Genomic DNA, 15,568 nt, shown 5'->3' with positions numbered 1-15,568 from the left:
GAACCTCCGCAACACAGAATTTGAATATTTATGCAAGCTTCATGTTTTTTTTTATTTCTTAAGAAAAATAATGATTTATGACTGAAAATGTACTTTAATGGCCTACTAGTTAGCTGTACAAATACTGTGAACAAATATAAGCTTTGATAAACTGCAGTGGAACATAAACCTACGCTACTCACTTAGATAAAATATTAGATAACCTAGATAAAATATTTTGCTAAGTGCCCATACACCATACTTCCCGGGCTCCAGCCACCTGCCTCCCTGCGCATTTGTCTGCTTGCTAAGCAAAAGTGAATGGGGTGAATTGCATTGAACCGTATCATCCTAGCCACTCCTTGCAGGGCCGTGATCGCACCTCCACACCCTCACACCGCCAGCCTTTGGCCTGTCCCCTGTTGAGTTGACCTGGCTGTGTCCTCCCGGAGGGGGCAACCAGAGAGTCAACAATTATACCACTACAGGTTTTCTGGGGTGGGGCAGACAGGGCGGTTGTCCAGGGGCCCCCCACACTGTGGCAAATGTTGCCCCTGCTCAGCTGGCCTACTCTACCCCTACCTGTCTGATTTCCAGTGATTTGTAGGTCGAAAGTGGATGAGGCATAATGCTGTGAAGGGCCCACCCCCATCAGAGACCTGTGCTGTAGCCTAGACAGGTAGTGTCTCTACCCATCTCTTCTTCAATCACTCTCCCTCCATCTCTTGCACCCTTCTCTCTCCCTCTCTTTTTCACCCTCTTTCTCTCTTTTTCTTTGTCACTTTCTCCCTTTCGCTTGCTCCTCCTTTGTTTCTCTCCCTCCCTGACACACACCCTCTCTCCCACTCACACACCCTTCCTCTTTTTGTCTCTCCCTCTTTCTCTCCCTGACACTCTCTCTTTTTTTCTCTCACTCCTTGACACCCTCTCTCTCCGTCGCTCTCTCTCTCCCTGACACTTTCTTGCTCCCCCTCTCTCTCCCTGACACCTTCTGTCTCTCTCCCACTTGCTCCACCTCTCTCCATGGCACCATTTCTCTCTCTCTTGTTCCCATCTTTCTATCCCCCTCTTTCTCTTCCAGACAACCTTCACTCTTCTCTCTCCCCTCGCATCCCTCTTTCTCATCACCCTCTCTCATAAATGACCCATTTTCCCTCTCTCTCGCACCGACGACAACTCTCTGTCTCTTTTTCGCTCCTCTCTCTCTCTCTCCCTGATACCGTCTCTCTTTGACACTCTCTCTATCTCGCTCTTCTCTCTTTCTCCGTGATAGTTTCTTTCGTTCTTGCCCCTCTCTCCCTTCCTCCCCCATCTTTCTCTTGCTCTCTCCGTGACACCCTCTTCCTGACACCCTCTTGTGTGTGTGTGTGTGTGTGTGTGTGTGTGTGTGTGTGTGTGTGTGTGTGTGTCTCTCTCTCCACATAACCCCCCTCACACTCACTCCTGCACCCCTAAGTGATAGTGTTGGGGTGCAGAGTCAGTTTTACTGGGGAGGGCCCACACGTATCTGCTGGCGCCAAAAATGGCTCCCTCACCTTCTGCATGCTCCTGATAATCTCCATAAAACAGTTAAATTCACCACAACTGACCTATGAATCATCATAAATATCCAAGGACTTACCTTTAACTTGTACTACTCTACACAAACATCTCATCAAAACCAACGGATTGCATTCCTGCGCTGAGATACACACTGGATTGAAACCTCTGCATCTCTCCACTGAGAAGTCCTTCAGGTTGGCATCTACTGTACTCTGCATTGGACATCCCAGACAAGGTACTGTGGACTACAACCTACAGTATCTTTGTCTCCATCCAGCCCCTCACTTAGACATCATTCACCTCTGTTCTCTGAGCAACAAATAACTCTGACTTATTGCATTAATCAACTAATATACAGTATATTCAGGCTCTGAATTGCTGAAGGGTCACTGTTCATTTCAAATCGCAGGACCCCAGCCATTCCCCAGGACACATGTTATCACTAGCCCCAGAAGAAATCTACTTCAAAGGCCTCTCACACCTATACAATAGGAATTGGATTCTAACGTCTTTCCACAAGCCTGCATTGTCCTGGAATAATTGACTAAATCAGCAACAGGAAAAGCAAAGTTATTTTATTTATCACTTTCAAATATACCCATTGGATTAAAGAGCAGCAATAGGTTATAGCAATAACTCTGTTCATGAACTCATTATAAATTTTTGGATCACATAACATTATAAATGAGTTCAAGATGGCACCACGGATGGCTGCCTCGGTGCTGCTCTGCCGAGAAGCCTTCTTTTTTTTCTCTTTTTTTATGTTTCCATTCCCCCCTTGTGAGCCCCACTGTCAGACACAGCAGAGAGGAAATTCTCAGGCTCTCATGACTCGCCCCCCCCTCGGCTGGAAGTATGAGAGCGGCCTCACAGCAGCCCAAGGAGAAGAGGCACCCCATCAGGAAATGTGCGGCTGGTGGCCCGGAACCCCCGCGATGCTCATAAGAGTCGCCGGCGATGCCCTCAAGCCTGGAGCACAGGCAAGCACCTCAGGAAGCAGTACGCAAGACGAGCGTAGAGGAGAAAGAGTGCCCCTCAGCCCGCAATCTGGGGACCCGTCCCCTGGAAAGGCCGGTGGCGGCTCCCATGGTACAGCCAATGGAGAAGGCAGCGTGGAAGCCTCGGTCCCGGTGAGTACTGTTGACGGCCCCCAGCCCAGCGATGTCTCATCGCTCAACTCCAGCTCCTGTAGTCACAGTGCGACAGCGGCCCCTGGGAGCTGTGGTGCGAAGCTGGCCCCCTGCAGCACCACCAGGAGGCACAACGGAGCAGAAAACGCTCCCGTGGCATGGGACAATGACTGGCGGGTGCCCTGCAACTAAACTCCCAGCAGTGGAACAGCGACAACCCAGGCTGGCATGCTGGCCCATCCAGGATGGACTGGACACGCTCCCACAGCTGCGGCTGGAACAGTGGACAGGGTGTCCGAGTGGGTCCTCCAGCGGACTGAAGGGCGGAATGGAGCTCACAAGAGGCACGGACCCGCAAGAGTGTCTTGCATGCTGGGGCCCTGGTCATATGGAGACACAGAGGCCATCAAACTGCTTGTCCAGCAATCCTACTCTCAAACACTCGATCCCTCGCGAACAAGATGTATGAGCTTTCCCTGCTCGTGAGCGACGCAAGGTCGGGCACTGCTGTGTCATCCATCCTTTGCTTCACCGAGAAGTAAATTGCTGACTCCACACTGTCACTGCCGGGCTATAGCCTCTTCAGGGCCGACCACGAAAAGAACCTCACCGAGAAAAAAGAGGCGGTGGCATCTGCTTCTACATAAACAAAAGGTTACGATCCTAAATAAATCTAGCAGCCCCCCCAAGCAAGCGCAAACGATGCCCTGCAACTGCTGGCCACCAGGATAACAGATACAGAACTCAAATATTCGGACTCACTGCTTATAGTACTGGGAGACTTCAACAATGCCAACCTGAGCCAGGAGCTACCTAAGTACAAGCAGCAAATCAAGTGCCATAAAAGGGAGGGGCAAACCCTGGACCACTGCTATACCTCCCATCAAGGCAGCTTACCGGTCCATCCCCCGCGCAGCCCATGGCCTCTCCGACCATTGCATAGTCCATCTGCTCCCCACATACATCCAGAAGCTGAGGACAGAAAAGCCTGTGGTCAGGTCCGTCAAACGCTGGACAAGCGAAGCAAAGCGGAAGCTTCAGGCCTCTTTTGACTGCACAGATTGGAGGGTTTTTTTTAATTTCTGCTACCGACCTGGAAGACCTGGCTGATGTAGTGACATCCTGCATCAGCTTCTGCGAGGACACGTGTGTGCCAACAAAAACAGTCCGCACCTTCAATAACAACAAGCCTTGGATCAACTCCCAGCTCAGGAAGCTTTGTTAGGCAGGAGGAGGCATACAGCAGCAGGGACAGGGCCCTGTACAAACAGGCCAGGAACTCCCTGACATGCAAAATCAGGCTGTCTAAAAAACGATTCTCCAACAAGCTGACTAACAACCTATTGGCCAACGACCCCGCATCAGTTTGGAGAGGTATGCAAGCCATAACCAGCTACATGAAAACCCGAAAACCCACTTACATGCATCAGGAACTGGCGGACGAGCTGAGCAACTTTTACTACAGATTTGAGAAGGAGGCCCCCTGTCCCAAGCACTGCGGTTGGATCAGAAAGAGGTAGAAGGAATGTTCAGAAGGGTCAAACCTAGGAAAGCCACAGGCCTGGACGGAGTATCACCATCTTCCCTAAAGAACTGTGCTGTTCAGGTCGCCCCCATCTTCAACACCTCACAGGAGACATGCAAGGTTCCCTCCTGCTTTAAATGTTTAACAATCGTCCCGGTTCCAAAGAGCACAGCTGCAAAAGAACTAAACGACTACAGACCGATCACACATCTGTGGCAATGAAAGTGTTTGAACGGCTGGTGCTCAACCACCTGAGAGAAGCGACTAACACCCACCTAGACCCCTTGCAGTTTGCATACCGAGCGAACAGGAGTGTCGAGGACGCAGTTTAATTTGGGGCTGCACTACATCCTACAGCACCTAGACCGACCGGGCTCTTATGCGAGGGTCCTATTTGTCGACTTCAGATCGGCATTCAGCACAATCGTCCCCAGTATCCTGCAAGCCAAATTTCTCTCCTTAAGGGTCCCAGAATCAACATGCTTCTGGATCGTCGACTTCCTGACAGCAAGGAAACAGGTGGGGAAAGCCGGGTCATTCACGTCTAGTGGGTGCAGGATCAGCACGGGGCCCCTCAAGGATGTGTCCTCTCCCCCCTGCTCTTCTCTGTATATACCAACGACTGCACCTCGGCTTAATCAAGGACAAAGACGAATCTGCATACAGATGCAAAGTGGAACAGCTAACGCAGTGGTACGGTAGGAACAACCTTGACCTAAATCCCCTCAAAACAGTTGAGATGGTGGTGGACTTCAGATGGAAACCCAATGCCGTGCAACCACTCGTAATAGCCGACAGCGTGATTTCGTGGGTCGAGTCCTTCAAATTCCTAGGGTCAAAAATTTACCAAGACCTCAAATGGAGACCCAACATAAGCACTGTCATAAAGAAGACTCAGCAGTAGATGTTCTTTCTGATGCAACTCAGGAAATTCAACATCCCGCAGTAGCTGCTGCTCATCTTCTACACAGCGATCGTAGAATCGGTTCTATGTTCCTCGATCACAGTATGGTGTGGAGCTGCCAATGAGAGTGACAGACGGAGGCTCCAAAGGGTGGTGAGGACAGCTGAAAAGATTGTTGGGACTGACCTCCCTCCCGTCCAGGAATTATACCAGTCAAGGGTCAGGAAGCGAGCGGAGAAAATCATAGCAGATATGCAGCACCCAGGTCACAAACTGAACCACTTCCATCAGGCAGACGCTACAGGTCCATTCCCACGAAGTCGACCAAAAGCTTCTTCCCACTAGCTGTCCACCAGGTGAACAATATATAAAAAGTCTTACATGTATAATATGTCGAATCTATTGTACAGTTGCAATGTGCAATATGAACTCATACGTTTAATGTACAGTATGCTACGTTTTCCCCCTTCTTATGCTATGTATCCCCCTTCATGTTGCTGCTTGGCGATGTACTGTACCGCAAAAAATTCCTAGTGTACGTGAGTACACCTGACCAATAAAGCTGATTCTGATTCTGATACTTGTTGCCCTGAGACCCCCAGTAGAATTATTCCGGCCTTGGAGTGAAGGGAATACTAGGTGATACAGTATTGCAGGTAATTGTACATTTATAATTACACTCTTTGATTTTGTGTTAAAATTAACACAATTGTGATTTTAGTTCATTGGGGATTCTGACATGTACTTGTTAAGTAATACATTCAAATTTATGATTTAAACAGAGCAAAATAATGTTGCATTGGCATCAATCTGTCAAAAAATATATAATTTTTCAGCTACATCAGAAATGCAGTGCATAGTGTAATAAGTAGGAGGCTGGGTAAATCAGTTAGGAATAACCATTGTAAAATTTCAGGGCAAAATACATTATTTATAGATAAAAATGATTCAGTAACAAGATATGGTGTGTTCTGAAGTTTAGAAAGTTATAATGGTTTTGGGTATTGTTCTATAAATATTTCCCTGTTTTTCTTCGTTTCCTCTACAGCTGCCACCGCATTTGTTTTACATTTGTATTTGCAGTTATGACATATGAAAATAATAAGATACATGAATATAGTTCAACATAGTAACACATGATGGATAGTCATGGTGAGCTAACAACAGGTATATATTTAAATTTGTTTAATCATTAAACCAGTAGTTCCCAAACTGTGTGCTTTGATACTCTGGGACGCCGCGAGGCTCTTTCAGAGGTGCCTCGGGTTGGTGGTCCAGGAACAAATAAATTATTAATGGTCAAAGTGATAGGCAAAACCAGTTCTGGTGGCTGCAGATAATAAAACATGTGGGCAATCAGATGCACAGCTGTACACCACCACATAACTGACACTAAGGATGACAGGTAGGCACAATTTACTTAATTTAAACTTTTTTTTCCAAATTTATCACTAAAAAACATTTATCCTAGGGGTGCCTGTGATTCAAGAAAGTTTGGGAACCAGTACATTAGACATCTTGGGCCTAATTCAGAGTTGATCGCAGCATCAAGTTTGTTAGCAATTGGGCAAAACCATGTGCACTGCAGGGGGGACAGATATAACATGTGCAGTGAGAGTTAGATTTGGGTGGGGTGCATTCAAACTGAAATCTAAATTGCAGTGCAAAAATAAAGCAGCCAGTATTTACCCTGCACAGAAACAAAATAACCCACCCAAATCTAACTCTCTCTGTAAATGTTATATCTGCCCCCCCTGCAGTGCACATGGTTTTGCCCAATTGCTAACAAACGTGCTGCTGCGATCAACTCAGAATTATCCCCCTTGTACAATGTTCACAGACACTCATTTAAAACCAAGGATAAGTTCACCAATAAAGAAAAACAATATTGATTATTACATAAAAAAAATCAATAATGGTCAATCGCAAATATAAAGTGGTGTCTATTAACCCCTTCACTGTTTATGGTTTTCCAACCCTTGTGCAGGTGACTTTTTTGCGTTTGTCACATTCCAACATCAATATCAGTCACTTTATGTGGCATTCACACAGATTATACCTTGTGTTTTTTTTCTCCAGAAAATCTTGAATTTTCAGAAAAAAAATTAGTCTTTATGATACACATCAAATAAAATGTAACCAAAATCCCCAAAGAGGTGGGATTTTTTTAGGTCTTAAAATTGCTAGAACGAAAAGCAAATGTGTCTATTTCTTTTTCTAGAATTGCATCATTTTAGGATTCTGAGTTTAGGTTTTCATGAAAACAAATCTGCACTCGAATATGATAGTGGAATCTTTTGGGATCACTTCAGAAGTCACTATTTATATGATTATAAACAGTATGTAAGAACAATATAGTAGCCTAACAAAGCTTACCATTTTGTAAACTAGAAAACATAATTTTTCCATAGTGCATGTTGATACTGTCAGGTGATCATAACTTCTGGGGGGCCGCTTCTTTTACGAAAACAAGGCAGAAGCATTATTAGCCACAAACCATAAGACAGCTATATGCATTTGGTATTTCTGTGCAGCTACTGGTGTTGCTGTTTTGTTGGAATAAAGGGAGATAGTGGAAGATGAATTAGGGGGTATTCAATTAGCCGCAAAATTCGCAGCAATATTTTGGACTAATTTATTGCGTGGCAGTCAGCTGAAAATTGCAGCGAAAACGGCTTTTCATGGGTATGCACGCTCCCGTTTCACGTGAAAATTCTTACAGTGAAAAGTGTAGGTGAAAATGGGGAAATCATCCTGTACCCCCAAAATGCTAAATTAACATAGAATAACAGTAGAGAAGTGTATTAGAGGTCACATTAAAGAGGTTTTGTGGATTGACATTGTGTGAAATGGCTGTTATATGCATTTTCAAAAAAAAAAAAAGCAAAAAAATTATAGAAAGCAAGTTTTATTGTGCAAAATAAATGCTCTCATTAAATTTGGGGTATAAGCATATATTTGGGTACTTTTAAAAACAAGTGGAAACAGACCGATTACTCCCACCTGCAAACTTAAAACACCTGTCCCACTCATAAAGCACCCCAATATACCTGTCCGATACCTTGAACCCCAGTTTCCATCACTTGGTACTTTTTCACCCCAAAAATGTAATTATTGGCTAATTAAAAACTTCAATGTGTCTAATTAGTCATTAAGGGGGGTGTCCCAGGGGTTCTGTACTATATCCATACATTTTTACCTTAAAATGGGGATTTTCCCAACTTTTCACCTGCTCAGAGTAGATGAAGTGAAATCTGCAAAAAAATGATCACCGATAAATTTTCCCAGATATTTGAATAGGATATAATCGTTGTTCGCGGGAAAAGTCCTGTTTTTCGTGTAAAAAGTCTGTTATCGCAGCTAATTGAATACCTCCCTTAGGGTCATTCCGAGTTGATTGCTAGCTGCATCACGTTCGCTGTGCAGCGATGATGCAAAAAAAGTCACTTCTGCGCATGCGTATTCGGCGCAATGCGCACACGCGACGTACTATTACAACGAACGATGTAGTTTCACACAGGGTCTAGCGAAGCATTTCAGTCGCACTGCTGGCCGCAGAGTGATTGACATGAAGTGGGCATTTCTGGGTGTCAACTGACCGTTTTCAGGGAGTGTTCTGAAAAATGCAGGCGTGCCAGGAAAAACGCAGGCGTGGCTGGGCGAACGCAGGGCGTGTTTGTGACGTCAAAATAGGAACTGAACAGTCTGAAGTGATTGCACTTCTGCTAAGCTAAAATACACTCCCAGTGGGTGGCGGCATAGCGTTTGCACAACTGCTAATAACTGCTAGCGAGCAATCAACTCGGAATGACCACCTTAGTCATTAAGAGGCTTAGCTGCTGGCACCATGGCTGTTCTTTACCATTTACATTAATCAAAACAACTTCCTCTTCTAGTTTGCAAAAGGCTTTAGCTTTTGTATACTCTTCTCGAAATCATAAAACTTTATTATGATTGTAACAAAATAGCAGTAAAGGTACAACATTTCCAGAAAATACAAAAAGAAAAAAAGTACAAACCAGACACAAGGTAACATTTAGAAATATCAAGAAAGTCAGCACGAGAACCTGAGAGACAGATAAACCCAAGGGTACATAGACAGGAAGGACAAAAGTATAAGGCAGTGGTTCTCAAACTGTGTGCCATAGTACCCTGGGATGCCTCGGGACACTTGCAGGGGTGCCCTGGGTTGGTGGCCCAGGACCAATTCAAATTATTTTCAGTCAGTGTAATAGAGAAAACCAGTGCTTGTGACTGTCAACCATAAAAACTACACAGTTGAACCTAAGGATGACATATAAACACAATTTACAAATTTAATATTGCTTTCTAAATTTCTCCATAAGAAATTTTTGGCCTAAGGGTGCAGTGAAAACAATTCTGATACTCTAGGGCAGGGATAGGGAACATTTGGTCCTCCAGCTGTTGTTACACACTAAAGGCACCCATGAGTTTGAGGAGATTGAAGTATGCCTACTGCCATAGGCAATAGCAGGTGAACATAATTTAACAGAAACAAGTGAGTATGGAGTGAGTCGGGTCTCCCCACAGCTTCGCTGCCTGTCCACCATACCTCTCAAAAAAGCCACTGCTGGCTTCCCCCCAGCAGCCCAGCTGCCTCCTGAAACCCCCCAGAGCACATACTGTACTGTATGGCGAGGTTTCTCTCTGTCACCATGCTTGGAAAGCCACCCCACTACAGGGCTGCTTGAGATTGCGGTTCCTCTTCAAAGATGTTAGCCGCCGCACAGCTGGACCTCCTGTTGCTATTCAGCCACAAGACACACAGGTGTCCAAACACTCTGCTAGACCTCATGTTATCCTGCCATTTCAGGTACTGTCTTGCCCATATATGATGTCGACGTACAGGCAGTGAGAGATACAACCTTTATTATCAGAACAGGCAAAGACACACTCTGCTGCCCTGCAAGAGGCTGTTACAGACCTAGAGAGCCGGTGCAAACAGCTTTTATTCTTTTTTCCTTCATGTGATACTGTGGAGCTCATATGGAAAAAAGATACAAACTTATTGGGATTCATCTGGGCTACGAATATAAGATTATGAAGCATACCTATATCTACAATTTCCTTGGTTACATACCATCAAGATAATTTACTTAAACCTATCCATTATTTTGTTGGTGCTTCTCCTTGTGTGATTTAATTCATATCTAGGGTGAATATGGTAATCCTCCTAGTTTGTGTATTTACCGTTTTCACATTATACTTTCGAGTACTTTGTATGCATACTCTTATTACACGAATTTAGCTGCATTGTGGGCGATTTTTATTGCGCACCTTTCTAAAAAAAATCTTCTGAACAGTGCAAAAAGCTAGCAAAACGTATTCTCCCTATGGAGCAGAAAGGTGGGGGAAACTTTTCAGGACATATTCACTCTGAAAAACCTTACATCTACCCTTCAGAAGCCTGATATACTGTACATGTGTTCCACATCAAATCAACACAATTTCTGTCCAAAGAGGTTGCTGTTCCTGTCTGTAATCTTTGTTCCTGAGTCTGCAAAGGTCATGTATCCTGCCAAATTTAGTACTGCAGCAAGGGAGTGAGTCTTACACCTGCCCTGTTTCTCTGTTCCTGAAACCTGTCCTTATTTACTATATATCTGATTTCTGGACTCTGCTTTTGCAATACTCCTTGTTCTGGTCTTTTTTTTATAACCACCATCCACATCTTGTCCAGAATCTGCAGAAATCAAAATATTACTTGAGGAAGCATTTGATGAAAATGTGGTGGAAATGGTCATGTTCCACCAATGGACTTCTGTTAACAGGTGCACTTTAGAAGCGATGCAGAAATCAACATCTTGAGTTCATCTGTGCTGATTCACCATGACTTTGTGGCAAAACAACAAAGTTAATTCATAGACAAGCAGGAGTGTGAGTAGTTACTAAGTTTTTGGACTTTATATTCGTTTTTTTTAGTTTAAAGTTTTTTGGACTTTTTTTTCCCCTTTGCCGGTTCTGCTAAGGAACTTTTTTACCTTGTATGTCGCATTTTTTTATGAATGGATTCAATACAGTCTGTCTGTGTTTGTGACTTTTAATAAATTTATGTACCCCCCTGCCTCCATTTGAGGAGAGTGAGTCCTTTCTGGGGATGTTAAGCTGCTACTACAAAGAACACTGTGCGGGGAACTGAACTTAAAGATACCTTGATGGGAGTACTGCTGCATTGAGAACTGTGAGTTCAGGTACGCATAAGTTGACCCACAGATTTCCTTCTGATATTAAGGATACCTTGATGTGCTTATTACCCATCTTGCGAGTGTGGGTTTTGGGGTACGCTCCATCTATATACTACAAGTTTTTAAAGATACCTTGATGCGCTTACTACCCATCTCGCGAGTGTGAGTTTTGGGGTACGCTCCACCTATATACTACAAATTGCACCTTTTAGAGTAATACGCCGGGCATAGTTCAAGTAGACGAGGCCTTGGTATTGGAAAAGAAACCTTGATGGGCTTATAAATACTTGATTAAAGTGTGAGTGGGGTACGCTCCAGAACCACCACCAGATTTTGAAAAAGCCATTTAGATTCATTTGACGCATATAAGGAATTTACTACACATTGGTGTTTTTGTTTTTTTATTTCCCTACATGTTGTCATATTTTGGAGAAATTACACCAGTCAATATATATTGAAGACTCCACCACAGGAACCGCCAATAAGGGATGTAATGGTGATATCTTCTTATGATTTTGTGTTATAGCGCTGTTGGTATAAATACTGATCTCGAATTTCTGGTATTGTCATTCAAGAAAACATAAAAGATTCAGAATTTGCAGTTAATCTTGATTTTGCTGAGAACTACTCATTTATCATACAGGATGAGGCCCAGAGCTATCATTGGGCCTGTGCTCAAGCTACAATTCTCCTATTTGTGGTGTATTACCTACTGTATGTAGACAAAAGTGATTGGACACTGACAGCAAATAGATCAACCAGATATTATTGATATCAATCCTTTGTAGGTCCACCACGTGTAGTGATTACTGCAGACACCCTTCTTGGCAAACTGTCCACAAGTTCCAGGACAACAGCAGGTGGTATGTTTTGCCATTCTGCCTTAAGTAAATATTTTAGTATTTCACATACTATGTCATTGTAAATAATATACATCAAATGGATTATTTAAGGAGATAAGTTAAAAGTAATGAACAGGTCTAGTGTTACATGTGTTTGTTCTGTTTTGCCATGTTCTCCTGTAGTATGTTTTCCTGCCACTAGGGGTCATCAGGCCTCCTTTGTTTGACTGTTGTATTAGTCTGTCCTGAGGTGCTGCCCTCCTAACTCTGTGACAAGCTCAGGTGTTCATTAATCAATCACAAACATGGGCAACGCCTGACAACACCTTATTTAGCCTGCTGGGTTCCAGAACTCAGTGCTGGTCATTTGTTTTCTTGTCTGAAAGGAAGAGTTTGCTGTTTCTGTCTGTACTCTTTGTTCTTGAGTCATGTAAAATGAAACTTTGTGTATTTATTAACAACAGTACTGTATAAAAAATGTTGAGATTTCTCTCTCATCCAGTCTGGGAAATGGAATTTGACCATAGTATCTAGCACTTAATTAGACTAGTATCACGAGTGTTTGATTAATTCTTCCCCTCTGAGCATCGTCCTTCTGCAACTCATGACCTTTAGTTTTATAAAGTGCCCATGAAAGCTGGGCTGTTTTTAGATTCAGCTTTTATATTTAATTGTAAAGTTTCTGATTTTTTCCCCCCAGAATAAATGATAGCAATAGTATCACATATGTACCAGCACAGTGGTATAAACAACATATATGAAAGACATAGAAATAAGGAACATAATGTAAAATGTATGCAACATATTAACGGTCATAAGCAGCTTCATAAGTCATGAAAGAGTCAGAAAGGTCAGCACATGTAGAAAGCACAAATAAAATGCTGCTGTGATTACACCAAACATGAAAAGAAAACTGCATTAGGATACCAATTAAAAAAAAGGACAAGACGGGGGACGACAAAAAAAAAAGTTAACTCCTTTGATATCCGGTATAGTGGAGCGCCTATCGTATTAAAGGAATTGTAGTAATTGTTGCTTCACTTCAGACAATGATGGAGAGGATCTAGCAGTCCGATGCAATAGGATTGATTTTGAGGAGACTTAGTACGATGGGTATAGATGGGGTCCAAAGGCATCGGGGCACTTTAAATTTCTTCTCTGGGCGTGCTGGCTCCTCCCCTCTATGCTCCCACCCACATGCAGTTTAGAAAAAAGTGCCCTCAGGAGAGGATGCACATCTCTGCAGCTCCAGAGAGTTTTCTTCAGTTTCTTATCAATCTTTATTATTTTCGGTATGCTGTTTGGGCAACAGTATACCTGCACCATGGGAATTAGGGGAGGGGGGGCGGTCACCGGCCTTGCAAGGTAGCAGAGCCGCTTCCCCGCTGCAGGACCACCGTCCTGAGGGGTTGTTTGTACAGTGGGGCACTTCGAATTAGCTGTCGCAATCGCAGCATGCCGCACACCCCTAACAATATCATGAAGGTGACAACAGTGGTGGCTGACACGCAGGGTAGGCATACGAGACCCTCCTGGGGGGGACCCGCTATAGCCCCCTGTGTACACTGGCTAGCGGTGGCTTAAACTAACACTTGTGTGATGTTTTTAAGCTATTAGGGAGACATTGTCAGTATAAAAAAACACTGTAGCTCCGGCGCTATTGGGGGAGGTGGAGCTACCCCAGAGCAGGACCAGCGGTATTTTGGCAACTTCCTCTGCCTACAGCAGCAGCAGTCACACACAGCTCCTCCTGATACTCAGAAAAAGCTGGAAAACTGGTACAGGGTCTAGCAAAGGGGGAGAGACGCTATTGTACACAATCTGTATCCTATAAAGGACAGTAATCATAGGTCTTTCACTGTGATATAACAGCTCACAGCCTCACTGGGGCTGTATAGTTGGGGTGTGCTGGTCTCCTTTCACACACAGTAAGGGCAGGCTTGCTAAGTTATTACTTGTCTGTGTGTACGTGTATGTAATTGTGCTTTACTGTGAACATGGGCAAACACAAACTATGCAGGGTATGCCACACCAGATTATCTCCCTTGTATCATGTGAACAATGCAGCCAATCTTCACAACTCAGTGAGGGGGCTGGGTGAGAGGGTCAAGAGCCTTCCTGGCTAGGTGCCATTAAAACTATGATGTCTGATATGTCATCACAACTCACTGCTAATAATCAAAAAATGATATAGAAAGAATTTAGGCGCCCTTGAAACAAACCACTGTTATCAGGATATTCTACTGCTCTCAGAACAGGGGTATTAGCAAACCCCTAAATGGAAAACCAAAAAAAGAAACAATAGAGAGCGCAAAACACCCTTAATGTTAATATAAATTTATAAAAGAAATGTTATGGTATAAAATCAGTTTCTGGTATTTAGTAAATCACAACACCATTTACACATGGGTCCACGGTTATCTTGACTAGTTTTCTGCGCCTAGGCACAACATGACTTATTAGCATAAACCCTTCATCTATTGTTCTCAGCTGCAATACAATACAGAGAACAATACAGCAGGGGATTAAGTCATTACAGCAGGGGATTGGGGGGGTCATTCCGAGTTGATCGTAGCAGCTACGATCATCTTCCCTGACATGCGGGGGAACGCCCAGCACAAGGCTAGTCCACCCCGCATGTCAGAGACGCCCCCCCGCACAAATAAAAAAACATTGCACAGCGGCGATGCCTTTGTATTTGAGGAGTAACTCCCAGCCAGCGCAGCTCCTGCGACTGGCCGGGAGTTAATTGCCGCTGGCCGCAGTGGCTGTGTGAGACGTCACGCAGCCGCCGTGGCCCGCCCCCCCCCCCCAACGGTCTGGCCACACCTGCGTTGGTTAGACCGCTCCCCCAAAACGGCGGCTTAACGCCACTGTTCAGCCCCCTCCCACCCAGCGACCGCCTCTGTGTTAGGCAATCGCTAGGCAACGAAAGTGCAGTTCCGATCGCTGCGCTGCAACAAACTGCAGCGAGCGATCGGGTCGGAATGACCCCCTAAGTCCGACTGGCCAGTCTCAGTTAATCCTATTAAAGGTCAAGATAAACGTGGACCCATCTGTACATTGGAACAACTAGCAAAATGTAGTTCATAAAGATAAGCTTATATTATAAATGGATACTGTAACAAATAAAACGTCATTCACACTGAGATATTTAACTGTGCACTGAAGAGCCTATTATGGTGCATATATCCAGTATTAGAGTCTCCACAGACCTATAATTATTGCTGATTAAGTGCCGTTCTATACTATAAACCTTAACTGAATTGAAATCGTTCACAAACGCTGGCCAGCAATAGACAATCCCTTAATAGGGAAATAACTTGTACTGCGGGGATATCCACGTTTCTCCCGTCTGGGGCCCTGCCGGCTAGGCGTTCCTACCCGGGGCCGTCTGTTCAGTCCTTTCATCTAGGGCCAGAGGTGCCTCCAATGCTAAT

The 15,568-nt window shown here is 44.3% G+C and overlaps 1 protein-coding gene across 2 annotated transcripts in view; it reads left to right on the top strand.

Annotated features, from left to right (window-relative positions):
* Positions 1 to 15,568, top strand: part of YJU2 (YJU2 splicing factor homolog) — a 120,298-nt gene that overhangs the window by 82,719 nt on the left and 22,011 nt on the right. The window contains exon 8 of one of the 2 annotated variants that reach the window (XR_010175790.1): positions 6,129 to 6,247. The exons of the other annotated variant lie outside the window; for it this stretch is intronic. The gene's annotated coding sequence lies outside the window, so the exon portion shown is untranslated. The remainder of the gene's footprint in view (positions 1 to 6,128; positions 6,248 to 15,568) is intronic. 2 annotated transcript variants of the gene reach the window in all.

The sequence above is a fragment of the Pseudophryne corroboree genome, chromosome 1 (genome assembly GCF_028390025.1).
Source record: "Pseudophryne corroboree isolate aPseCor3 chromosome 1, aPseCor3.hap2, whole genome shotgun sequence".
Lineage (NCBI taxonomy): Eukaryota > Metazoa > Chordata > Amphibia > Anura > Myobatrachidae > Pseudophryne > Pseudophryne corroboree.
The sequence above is the reverse complement of the archived record's forward strand: the minus strand, read 5'-3'. Positions and strand labels throughout refer to the sequence as shown.